Source organism: Manduca sexta, unplaced genomic scaffold (assembly GCF_014839805.1).
Source record: "Manduca sexta isolate Smith_Timp_Sample1 unplaced genomic scaffold, JHU_Msex_v1.0 HiC_scaffold_3571, whole genome shotgun sequence".
Taxonomy (NCBI): domain Eukaryota; kingdom Metazoa; phylum Arthropoda; class Insecta; order Lepidoptera; family Sphingidae; genus Manduca; species Manduca sexta.
Genome location: NW_023594654.1, coordinates 1 through 12991, shown reverse-complemented (window position 1 = coordinate 12991; position 12991 = coordinate 1). Strand labels below are relative to the sequence as shown.

Genomic DNA, 12991 nt, shown 5'->3' with positions numbered 1-12991 from the left:
TCTGATAAAATTAGACGGGAGATGCATTTTAGTGCTTTAAATCACATTTAGCTGGGTCTAATTATTCTGATTTCTCATGAATTTACGTCAGATGAATTAGACAGGGCCAGCTAAATTAGAATTTTAAACAGGATTAGGTTTTTTACTTTATAAAATTGAAATATTATCATTTCATATAACATGAAACGGTTAGCAGAAAAACAAGATATAATTGATTAAGACTATCGAAAATTTATGGAAAGAAAAGCAAGAAAAAGACTGACTTAAATATCTTAGGCATAATGCTGATAAAAGCAACTCAGTATTTCAAAAATGTCACCAAGAAAACAGAGAATTCAAAGAAAAGATAGAGATAAAATTCCAAGGCTTACTATTTAAGGAAAACGGGAACAGAAGAAAACGGCTCAATTGCTAGCTACTAATACTCCTCTTTAAGTACATGTGGATCTGATGTTGAACGCTTTCAAGAAAATAAGAATAATATTGTATTGCCATCACATTTAATTATATCTGACGAGACATATATTCCTAAACTTGGATCACTCGTTAATTAAAAGTCGACAAGATTCATCTTGTCCGAATTTAGCGCAGCGTCTATTAACTGTTCGCAAGTTGAGCTGTTGCGGGAATTCTTGCTTAGACGAAGCTATTTTATGTGTCCTCATGATAATCATCCAGGTTTTATATCCTCCCCTCATAATATTAGTGTGTATGTGGTACCATTAGCTGAATCTACAAAGGAACTTAGCTCATTACGATAACTAGATTGCCCGAATATTCTTTAAGAAAACGGTTATGGTGCGTCTGTACCTCCAGAATCAAATAAAATCTGTTGTTAAATATTGACTGATATTGAAGTTTAGCCTGCTAATATCACGTTCACAGATAATACACTTATAAAAAATAGAAAATTAGAAAAAGATGACAAGCCAAAAAAAAAATTGAAAAGAAAATGCTACGACAGAGGACTTGGATTTGCCAAATTATAATGATGAAACATTTGAATTTTAATGAAAAATTTCGAATATTGGCTTATGGCGAGACGTCTTTGATAATCATGCTTTGAACATTTTTTAATTGGTTGAGTATTATAATTAAATTCCAACAAAGTTAAGTACCTTAATAATGATTATTTCAATAATATGTTTTTATATTTCTACCAAAAAGTTATCTAATAGCCCTGAAATGAAATCGTTCTTATGTGATTGTGATGATAACATTTATGAGGACCTAATTTTCTTAAACTTGTTTAGGAAATTAGCCTGAGTCAGTCTTAGAAATATAATATAGTACATCTAATATAATTCTCAAAAGAATACTTGCCTCATTATATTTTAATAAAAAAAAAATTTAAATTGCTCAATTGATTATGTTTATGATTAATTTATGATTATGATAAACTTATTGATTTATTTAGTTATTTTATAGAACATAGAGAAAGTGTCTGTTAAAGAAACTGATTACTATTTGCAGGTTTTCATTTGATGTTCAGTTTAAACTTTAAACCAAGTTATTAATAATTATGATATTTATAATAATTAATAATTATAATATTTATAATTATTGATAACTTATTGTAATCTTTTGATTATAGAGGACAAAAGTATGACATTGTAATTTTTTTCATGGTTTTACAAATTTAAATATGCTACCATTCTTATTCACCTGTCTTGATCTCATTTATCTGATAATTTAAATTTTCAATGAGCTATATTTCTTCGTCTTATTGATCAATTTAAGGGCCTTTACCGTTATTATATTTCTTTAAATTATGTTTTTAATATGAACTAAGCAAATCATTCAAATATTAAAAAAAAAATGAGCCAGGTTAGTGATGCCAAAACCTTGTTTTTCGGAGAATTGCCCAAAAGTCTTCTCCTATTACCAGTTTTAGTTTGATTAGATTATCAAATTGAAATGTAGTTTTTCCGCAATCAACCTTTCTCGGGAATTCAATTTCTGTGAAAAGTTACAAACAAATTGACCCAAATATCCTCATGAAACGTGTCGAATCATCTCGAGGCACCTTATACCCTGGATTAAATCAAAACATTGTTTATCCAGGTGACCATGGAGGGCGTCGTCTTCGGACTACAGCGATGAAGAAGTGGGCGTGCTGGCTCATGGCCAGAAACTGTGGGTGAGAGGAGTAAGATCCCACACCACTTGCGCTGACATAGTGAGGGCATTGCAGGACGCGCCTGAAGGTACTTCAAATTTAATACAAACGCTTTTATCATATTTTACTATCATAAATGACTTTACTTAGATCTACTGGATATAATAAGACAAAACTAAGAAAAACTAAACAATACTTTGTAATTCAAAGAGTTGGATGGTGTTTATACTGTTTATAGGCGGTCGTATCGCTTACCATCAGGTGAACGGCAAGCTCGTCTAGTCATTCATGGCTATATATATATAAAAACTTAGCGTAGTTCTTCAAACTGGCAAATATTGTTGCTGGTTTTGATTAAAGTTAATAAAGGTATTTATTTTCAGCTGGAGGATTAAGTGAGCATGGGGAATGGGTGCTAGCAGAGCGGTGGCGAGGCGTAGAGCGACCGCTTCCACCAGATGTTCCAGTCTTGCATGTTTTGGCAGCGTGGGGGGACGCACGGCATGAGGTAATACTCGCCTCTATCAATCCAATTCATCAAATGTTTTTTATTTTATAACTTTTTCGCTATTTAAACTTGCATAGATAGAGAAATAAGATACATCATAGGTGAAATACAAGTTCCACTTGCAAATAAAGAAATTGAAATATCAGTTAAAGATGTTTTGGAAACGATATTTAAAAATACTAGGTACCAAATGTCTGCATTTCAAATACTTATATCTTAAATAAGTCACATCTATGTAAACTATCACCTGTTTTGTCAGTTTTAACATTAAACGATTATCAGTACGCTTCTCAGAATTAAATATTTTTGCCTATGGATATGCATTTATTCTAGGAAATTAAGACGTTTACCTATTATATTTCCCATGCACATCTTGGAAAAAGTCACATTTCAAGGAAACTTCAAAATTGAACCTTTCTTACAGGTGTTTATCCTTACGCGCGTGTCAAGCGGCGGCGAGGATGACTCAGGGAGGGACAGTGATGGGGGCAGCCGGGGAGGGGCGAGGAGGAGGAGGCGGAGAGGTGTCAGGGCGGCCACACCGCCTCCTCGAGCGAGGAGCGAGGACCCTGCAGCCAGGCTCGTCTCCATCATACAACACCAAAGCAGGACCATACACCAACAACTCGACAAATTAAGGTTGGCAATATTGCTATGTCTTTGCCCAATGTCTTATAGTATTAATTGTATATTAAACAGTTCATACTAACAATAGAATGTGGATATTACAACCTCTACAACCTCATCTTATTAATTATTTTTTGTTATTTACAGAGAACAAGAAAAACTTATTGACCAGCTAGAAGACCAGACTCACAAAAGTCGAATGGAGAAACATGGCTCCAACTACCTACTGGAATCATACTTGAGGGACCTTGGGAGGTGCAGCGAAGTAAACGACAGTCAAGCCGGCAACAGCGACAGTGGCGTCGGCGTCGGCAGCGGCACACCCCCCAGGCGTCACACCAAACACAAATCAAGAAGAGAACGGCATCTCATGAGAGAACATTACTTCACAAAAGAACTCACAGATATCTGTCAAGTAAATTCAGAAAGGCTAAAACAAACGCCAACCGACACAGACTCTGATGCATCAGCCGACGAACTTTCTAGAATACGAGAAGAAATAGAATTACTGGAAAAACTGGCAATCATTAACAAAAGATTACATCGAGAAGAAGAACTGGTAGTAAGACTTACGGCGAAAATAAAAAGATATACTGAGGAGAAAAGCAAACAGCTGCGAAAATGTGTCGCAGGTGACTATGCTATTGGATAAAATTGAAGAAGAGTTAGGGTTGACAGCAAAAGAGATGCAGGACAACGATCTAGAGTTAGAGAAGACGAACAGAGACATAGAATGTAGAATGAAGTTACTCGATGAGTTAACTCTAGAACTTGAAGAGGAAGAACTGCAAAATGCTGTACTGGAAAGACAGTTGAACGAAACGTCGAGTCGACAACCAATCCTCTTACAAGATAGCTACGTTCCTGTATTAGAACAAGCTAATTTCACTTACGGACCTGGTTACGTGCTAGACACACTTGTATGACAAATGCTTGAATTAGCGTGTTTGTTCCAAAGATATTCGAAATTACCAGTCTCAGTGAACTGAGTGTTGTATCCCAAAACGAAACGATCCCTCCCAAAATTGTATATTTTCTATTAAAATTAATTTTAAGTCGTCTTCTTTAAGTTACGTCACCAGCAATAAAATGACGTATTAAATAAAGTATGGCAATTTATACGTGACCTAGAATAAGTTTTGTCCAAATATAGATATTATAAATCGTTAATTTTGTTATTATATAGTAATAAAATGTCTGTCTGTGATGTCAAAAATACATTTCATTTTATAATATATACAGATATAGTGTCGTATTTTTTCCCTCAAATATTTCTGATATCCACAAACATCGTGAGTTCATTTTCAGTCGTACTCCAACGATTTTTAGAAAAATTGGTAAATTGTTTAAAATTTATAACTACAATATTTTGTGCAGTAATAGTTTTTTTAAGCAAAACTGCAACAATAAATGTTACATTACTACGTATTGCAAAAATATCAAGAATATTTTATAAGTATTAAAAATATTAAAGTAAAGAATAATACGATTTTGAACCATTATCAAAAATACTCATCTAATAAACTTTATTTCTTTGAAAGATACCGTCGGACATGAAACCTAAATACCAAATATGTATAAAACCACCAAGTTTATTGTAAATACTGAACGAATTAGGCCTAGTCATAACACTACGTATCAAATCGCTGTTGCATTTGCCTATATTCATTAAAAACAAAATTGCATTTAAAATGTTATTTACGTAATTGAATTAAATTATTTTGAATAATGAGTTCATTTTTGAGATCTACAAGGCAGTAGCAACATCGATAAATCCGTTAATTTTAGGTGCTATTAGTAATTATAAAACATACTTAAGTCCAATATTACCCATGATTTTAAGGGCGATAATAAAGTGCAAAACTATGAGATTAATAACCATACCCCGCCCTGTTTTTTGTCAATATGAATAGCAAATAAGTATTATGTCTCGAAATGGGTAAATAATTTATGTTTCATAACAATATATTGAAAATCAGGGATTTTATTATCTACAATTGCAACGTAAAATATATTATATGCGATGGACCTAAGGTGCCATTTGTTGTACTCGCCTAGCAGGAATTTACGCAGTATCGTATCAAGTTAACGTTTACGTAGATATTTCTTTATCGTTTAACAATAATATACGTAAATAAAGTCTTATCGATTCTAATACATTCAAACTACCGTTACCATGGTTACGTGTTTTACTATTCGAAGTTCACACGCGCGATGTTCACGCCGCATTTTAGTTCAAAATATGCTCACGGGGCGCTGTTCAAATTTCCATACAAATATTTACTTTAACAAAACTCTTACGTTAAAGATACAATATCGCGTAAAATCACGCTAGGGGTACTGATGTCAGAAATAGATTTACCAATAATGACGAAAAGCAATGTATTTGTCCAAAAACATGTTATAATGTAATTATTATAGTACAATGTACATAATTAAATACAACGATATATATGACAAAAATGCGTTTTATTATTAAAAAGGTAAATTAAAAGAGTTTTTATTTTTATTTTCTTCTGCCTTGGCCAGTGTTTAAATTGATACATTACTGATAGATCTCACTTTGGTGGTACTCAAGTATTTCATTCGTATCACAACTACTTATAATGGATACGATAAGTGAAAGGGTATTTCTTAAAATAAATATACGTAACAAAGTCGTTTTTACGATTTTTTGGCTTGATCTATTTTTTTTTTATTTTGTTTAATACATTCATTCAATCAAATAATTTATTGCATGAATGTGAACATGATGAACATTTTTAGAAACCTATTTAGTTACATGCATTTATTTTGAAAAATATTCATAACTATTCATGTGATAAAATATTTTAATTTAAGGTATATTTGATGAAGCTTCATCATGGAAAATCATCATCAAATGCAGTATAAATAATATATATTCTTTGTTTATATTTGCAAAAAATATATATATTTATACTGATGACCTTATTTGTATAGCGAGTGACCTCACTTTTGCTGTGCCTACTAGCCAGGCACAAAACTTAGATTATTAAAAACCAGAGTCAATTATTTTGGTCGTTAGAAAACTTTTATAGACCCAATAACTTTTCAACCAATAATTCTTTTTTTTAATATATTTTTCTTCTTTATTTGAGGGCAGAGTGCTTTATTAAGAATCTATTTCAACAACATAATAAATATACATAATTTTAACCCTGAAAAGATCTGATTTTAAATCCTATCATAAACCTGTCATAGCTAACCGATCAATGAACGAATGATAGAGTGAATGAGTGAAAGGATGGACTGTCAAAATGCACATAGAGACAATTTAAACACTGGCCAAGGCCAACCTTTGCTGTATTGTCGGACAGAAGGTAAAAAGTAGTTAGAACTTGGAGGCGGGCGGAACACTTCATCAAAAGTACGATCAAGAGTGTCTTCTATATAAACTTCTTCTGCCTCCACCTGCAATCGTTCTATATCTACTCCGTATCCATGGCCACCTGTAAATAATAAAAAAAAATATTTCATTAAACACGAACACATTTTATTTAAATAACAATTATTTTAAAATGATTAAGGACCGATTTTAAACGTCACATAAAGTTATCCGTTAAATATATGACAGGTAAGCTGACTGTATATAGAAGGCCAACATATATATTACACTTTTTTTTATACTACGAATACCTGTAATCAGTCTTAAATATTATTAGATAACATTTTTACATCGGTTTTTATAAGATACTAGTATATAGGTAAAATAACAAATATATTGCGAATGAACGACCACCGCTCTGTTGTCCCGAGATTTAATCACGGGTCGGCGAAAAGCGATATTGGATTATTCTATCCAGTGATATGCCGGAATCTTTAATTTATGCCTGATATGGCGATAGGCTCGTACCTATCACATTATGGGTCGGAACAGACATGACAAAAAGTGGGTGTTCGTATTACACCTCTAGGGCGATAAAAGCGTGATGAGTGTTAAGAAAATTTTATTTCTATTTTGCTGTAAGTATAAATTTTGGATATGTAAGAGACTGCTAATAAACAAGTACTAAGACTTATGAGCATATCACTTTAGTCAACTATCAACATAAGGAATTAATTTCAAGTCCCAGCTGTAATCATAAAAAATAATATAAATACAAAAATAATAGATTTATAATCATACTCTAAGTATATCAAAAGCAAGTAACATACAATTTAAACCTTCTATCTTAAGATTACATTGTATCTTTTATATTGTACCAAAGGACATCAAATAAAACATTCATATTTTTTTGTTTATTATACGTATAATTGACATTCTAAAATTTCATAAAAAAAAGAATACAAGATTTTATAATTATCAACTTATTATAAGTAGTTGGATGCATTTGATCCACCTTAGAATATTATTGTCAGGAAACAGTCAACAACCACCATCACCCTAAAGATTCGGCGTGGTAGACAGCAGCATAACAACGGACCGTTCCTTCTCCCCGTCATCGTTGTCAAAATTAACATCTGCAACCGTTGTTTTCCTATTGTTTGTCTTAACAATGCCCTGTGGTAGATCAGCCAGGCCTGGCACATGAGCCCATTTATAATAAAATTCAAAAGCTAAATCCATTACGTTTTGTTGTGGCGGATACGGCGGCTCTAAAGTCATTGACATAAACTTCATCTCGAGGGTTGATCTGATCACATTCTGGACCGATCTCTCGTCAAATATCTCCCCCTTCAACTTGGCGTCGAGAAATGCGTTAAGAAAACTGGACCACCTCGGTTTGTAATAGTAAGTGAATAGCTCAGCCCATTGTTTGCACGCGTAGTCGCTTATTTCTCCGTTCGGACCCCACAGTGTAATCTGATTCCGAGAATTCAATTCGTACAAATAAGATTCGGATGGGTTCTTCGAAAACTAATAGCGTTGTTTATCCAGTCCCTAGCCATGAAGAATTGATTTGAGTACAACATCGTCTCCATGTCGGTCATCGCGTCGAGGAACTGGTAGGTGGACGCATTAAACACCCAACTGTTAGAACTGCGAGCCAATTGAAGGTTCACATAGAGTTGTTCAACTCGGTATTGCAACGCTTGTCTTGTGACATCGACAACATCATAATAAAAGCCATTGGACCCACAATTATATCCTGCGTCGGTCACAAATCTTCTCAAAGCTTCAAACAGATCATGGCTTTTGTACCACGCCCAAGGAGTTATCTTGAAACTCGGCCGCCGGGTAATAACGTATTTGCCTCTTACTCTTTCCTTGCCGTTAAAACTGTACACACTTCTCAATAAATACCTCCAAGCGTTTGTAGTGGAGTTACATCCATACCGCCTCTCTGCATAGTCTCCTGCCCACGCTTCCAGATCTTCCACGGGGCCTTTACGCCACGCCGACTCAAGCATTAAATCATAGACGACGTAGTTTTGATTGATCCCTCCGGCGTCAGTCCAATGCCGATCATGGTGGAATTGATGCGTGATCTCACTTCATACACGTCTCTGTTGATTGTTACCATGTTGCCGAACATTCCCAGAGTGCCGCCAAAGTTGTGTAACATGCACCAAATGAACGGTTGGCCGTAATACATCTTGTACAGATCGTACTGGGGCCATTGCTCCGATTGAAGATCGAGTATCAGCATTCTGCCATTGGGTACTGACGTCAAGAATGACTTCACTCGAGCCTCCGGCCACCAAAGTGGGTCGCTTACGAACATCCAATTTTGCAATAACCACACAGCTTTGTTATCAAATTCTGACATTGTTGAATATATCGCTTTTGCCGTGTCCACCGCAAAATTTGTTGACCACGACTCGGTTTTAACCTCGTTAAACGGATCAGCGATGTAAATATGGCTTGCTGTGGACCATCCAGTGATTTCTTGCAAAAACATTTTCCCTACGTTTTTAAACTGTGGATCGTTCGGGTCCATAAATAGGCCGCCGCTATAGTTGTTGTCGAATTTATTCCACGTGCCAACTGCGTGAAAAGTGATATTGGGGAAGACTCTAGAGAATGCTTTGGGCACGTGACCGTTAAAAGCAGGCATGACAGGAACCATGCCTAATTTGTACATGTAATCGACGACATTATCCTGAATCGTTTTCTGTATATCGTGCCATGTTTGAGGTAGCGGCCCCGCCCAGCCACGGACGTTGCCCATCCTTAGCCAAGACAGAAACGCCGGGCCGGTGAAATGTTGATCAATTTCGTCATCGGTGAGTCCGAGCTTACGGTAGACTCGTATCCAGGCGGCCTCTTGCGCGATCGGCGCGAGGGCCAGGTTGATACCATTCAGCGCCATCCACTCAACGTGATTCGTCCATTCGGCCACCTTCCACCACACAAAACTGTACGAAGGGGTGCAGACATTTTGATAATAGCGAAATCTGTCGTTCGCTATAACGAACTCGTCTACCTCGGGTAGGGGGTTGGGAATGTTCACATTTTGTACTTGCCACGCGATTTGACTCTTGCAATACTTCTTTAGGTAGTGATTGAAGCCCCACAGTGCCGCAACGCCGGAGCTCGCTTTGATATGCAGTTGACCTTGGTTGGTGCGCAATGTGAACGCATCTTTATTTTGGTTGAAATACAGAGGATCTACCGTGAGCACGACTTGACTGGTGTATTTAGATATGATTCTCGCCGCAACATCTTGCTGTGTTGCAGCCGGAACAACCGTTTGTAATACTTTCGGGTCTAAGTATTCGAGATTCAACGCGTGTGCGACCGCGAACACTAGCAGCAAATAAGTCGGGACGTAGTGCATCGTGGCGAGATGCGACGTCCACTGACGGTGTTGTGGGCTAACACGGCTTAAATAGCGTATGTTTTTTTTCCTTATTATTAATTTTTTTAGGGTTGCTATTAAAAAGGCAATGTAGGCCGGGAATTTTAAACACGAATCAGTAACAAAAAAAAGTTCCGAAAATATTTTTTTAAACATACACCGGTGCACCCATTTTCCGACGTATATTCCGTCCCATGATGTGATAAGGGGCAAGCCTATCACCATATCGGGCATAAATTCCAGACTCCGGACAGATACTGGGTAGAAAACCCTTTGCTCGACCCGGGCGTCGAATCCGGCAACTCAACACCACAGTCGTACTGTAATACAAAGCTACGGAGGCAGTATTTCATTTAATTTAAAATAAAATCAGTTTTAAAATAATGTGTAACACTGAAGTAAAATAAACATTAATTATTAAATGAGCTAGCCTAAAGTTATTTAGAGCCGTAATTCTTTTCCTACGTGCATATTTGTTCTTTAGTGCATACTGCATGCAAACATAATTATTGTGTGAATAAATACTTCTGATTTAAAGATTAGGCACGAATTACAATCAATGTAAAGGAAATCCTAATACAAGAATCTACAATTTTAATTTGGACGTGACTTAGTTTATTTAAATAATAGAGTGTGTTATATAAAAGATTATTTATCGAACAGGCAAACGAGAAACATTCATAACTTCATAGTATCTCAATTCGTAGTGAGTGATCACAGCTCTCCAAAACATCTACCAACGAATAATTATTGCATATCATTACGGTAGGATCAAATTCCAGACATTTGCGGGAATTTCGTAAATGCTGGCAACACTCGGCCTTCTAGACCGGGAATAACGCTTACTTAAACGGCTCATTGTGGACCACAACGGTTAATAAAAGATCGACCATTGACCCCCGGGGTACATTAAAAAGATAAACTATTTGACCTCGCATCTGTATCGCTTACACTATACAAACATCATATCTCGAACTGGTATCTGTTGGAAACTCATTTTGATAAAAGGTGTTTATTGAGATCGTGTCATGGGTTCAGTGGTAGCTATGCTGGGAATTGCGAGGTTCTGAATTACATTTCCAAGTCAGGTAACAAAATAACTTCTAATACATATTAGAAATGCAAAAATTTGTGATAACGTTTGGATGTTTCTTAGTAGCAAGAGCAGTTTATTTTGAACAGATTTTGATGAAATTTGACACGCAGGGATATGCGCATAATTAACATAGAATTTGCAAAATATTAGAAGAGCGGGAGGCGTGGCTTAACTAAAACGTCACAATGATTTGGTGGACGTGATCAATTATGCGAAATAAAGAAAAAAGGCGCGAAACTTTACCGGCCAGCGGGCGGACCACTGCGTCGGCGGACGCGGTACACTTTTGCTTGCATTTTCTTTGTATCGGACGGACGTTCACAATCATTGCGTTTCGCTAACTATTTTTTTTATGTTCTTATTTTTTGCTTTTTTTATTAGCTAATTTAATTTAATTTAATTTTATAAGCGGCGATAGCCTAGTTGGGTGTGGAACGGACTGCGAAGACGAATGTCCGCAGGTTCAAATCCCAAGGGCACACACCTCTGACTTTTCTAAAAATCATGTGTGTATTCTTTGTGAATTTATCGTTCGCTTTAACGGTGAAGGAAAACATCGTGAGGAAACCTGCACATCTGAGAAGTTCTCTATAGGAATTTCGAAGGTGTGTGAAGTCTACCAATTCGCACTAGGCCAGCGTGGTGGACTAAGGCCTAATCCCTCTCTGTAGTAGAGGAGGCCCGTGCTCAGCAGTGGGCAAGTATATAATACAGGGCTGATATTATTATTAGCTAATTTGATTAAAATTGTTGCCTTTTGTAAAATAAGTTAAGGTTTTGTTATATAAATAAATGTTAAAACCCTTAATAGAAATATATTATCCTACATTTTACCTCAGAAAAGCTGTCTCACCTTTGTATTAGGAAAAATCTTTCACTCGAGCGCAGTCGCATACGCAAAAATAAATTATTAAAAATAATGTTTTAATTTGCTACAATTCATGATATACCATAACCCAGAAAAGAATTGATAATAATATAATCGGTGGCATAATTTTATCGCCTCGAAAGAACCTACATAATTTATAATTTGTTATCTATAAAAAACGGCGTGTGGTAATCATGCTTTGGCTATTTCTTAGATATTTCCAATATGAATAAGCCGCGAATAATAGGATCATTTTGACATTGCGTTAATAAATTAAACCATATACTTGTCTTTAAAACAACAACATAAGTTACACTAACCATAGATATAACATAAAAATAATGTGAAAGTTTCGAACGAAATAAATATTAATAAAGAGATTTTAATTTTACACTGAGATCACTACACCAAGAGAATTTGCAGGAGCGGCAAAGTCATATTTTCAGTCAGAAATACACTTACGCAGAACATATTCGCACTAAACTACAAAATTATAGAAAAAAATAATACTTCAAAGATAGACTGCTGGAATATCTCAAAAATTAAACATGTAACTTTTATAAATTTTGTCAACTATATATTCTCATTAATCTTTTCTGTTGCTAATTATATGACGTTGTTTGCAATAGTTTTATAGACAAATTATTTAGTTTATAGTTGTTACTCATTGATTTAATATTTTTTAGTACTTTATAATTTTCTTTTCTACTTCCTATTATTGTGTTTTAGATTTTAATTCCACATGTTGTTAGTGGTAAATGCTGTATTCACCTATTAGTAGCACACATATCAGATGCTGTACCTTATAGTTTTTTATAATATTGTTTGATGTAATATGTAGTACTGTTGGTGTACCTTATTACAAATAAATAAATACATACTTAAATCGTGATTTTTGGCGAAAATATTTGTTATTCATGGATGATATTTAGAACAGTTTTAGCAGAAGTAGATACGAGTATGTGATTTTATTTACCACCCACTTTCAATAATTATCGACCCTAATCGC

The 12991-nt window shown here is 35.2% G+C and overlaps 2 pseudogenes; one reads left to right on the top strand and one right to left on the bottom strand.

Annotated features, from left to right (window-relative positions):
* The first annotated feature begins 2076 nt into the window (after positions 1–2076).
* On the top strand, positions 2077–4476 carry LOC119188390 (annotated as a pseudogene).
* Positions 4477–7373: 2897 nt separating this feature from the next.
* Positions 7374–10035, bottom strand: LOC119193051 (annotated as a pseudogene).
* Between the last annotated feature and the right edge of the window lie 2956 nt (positions 10036–12991).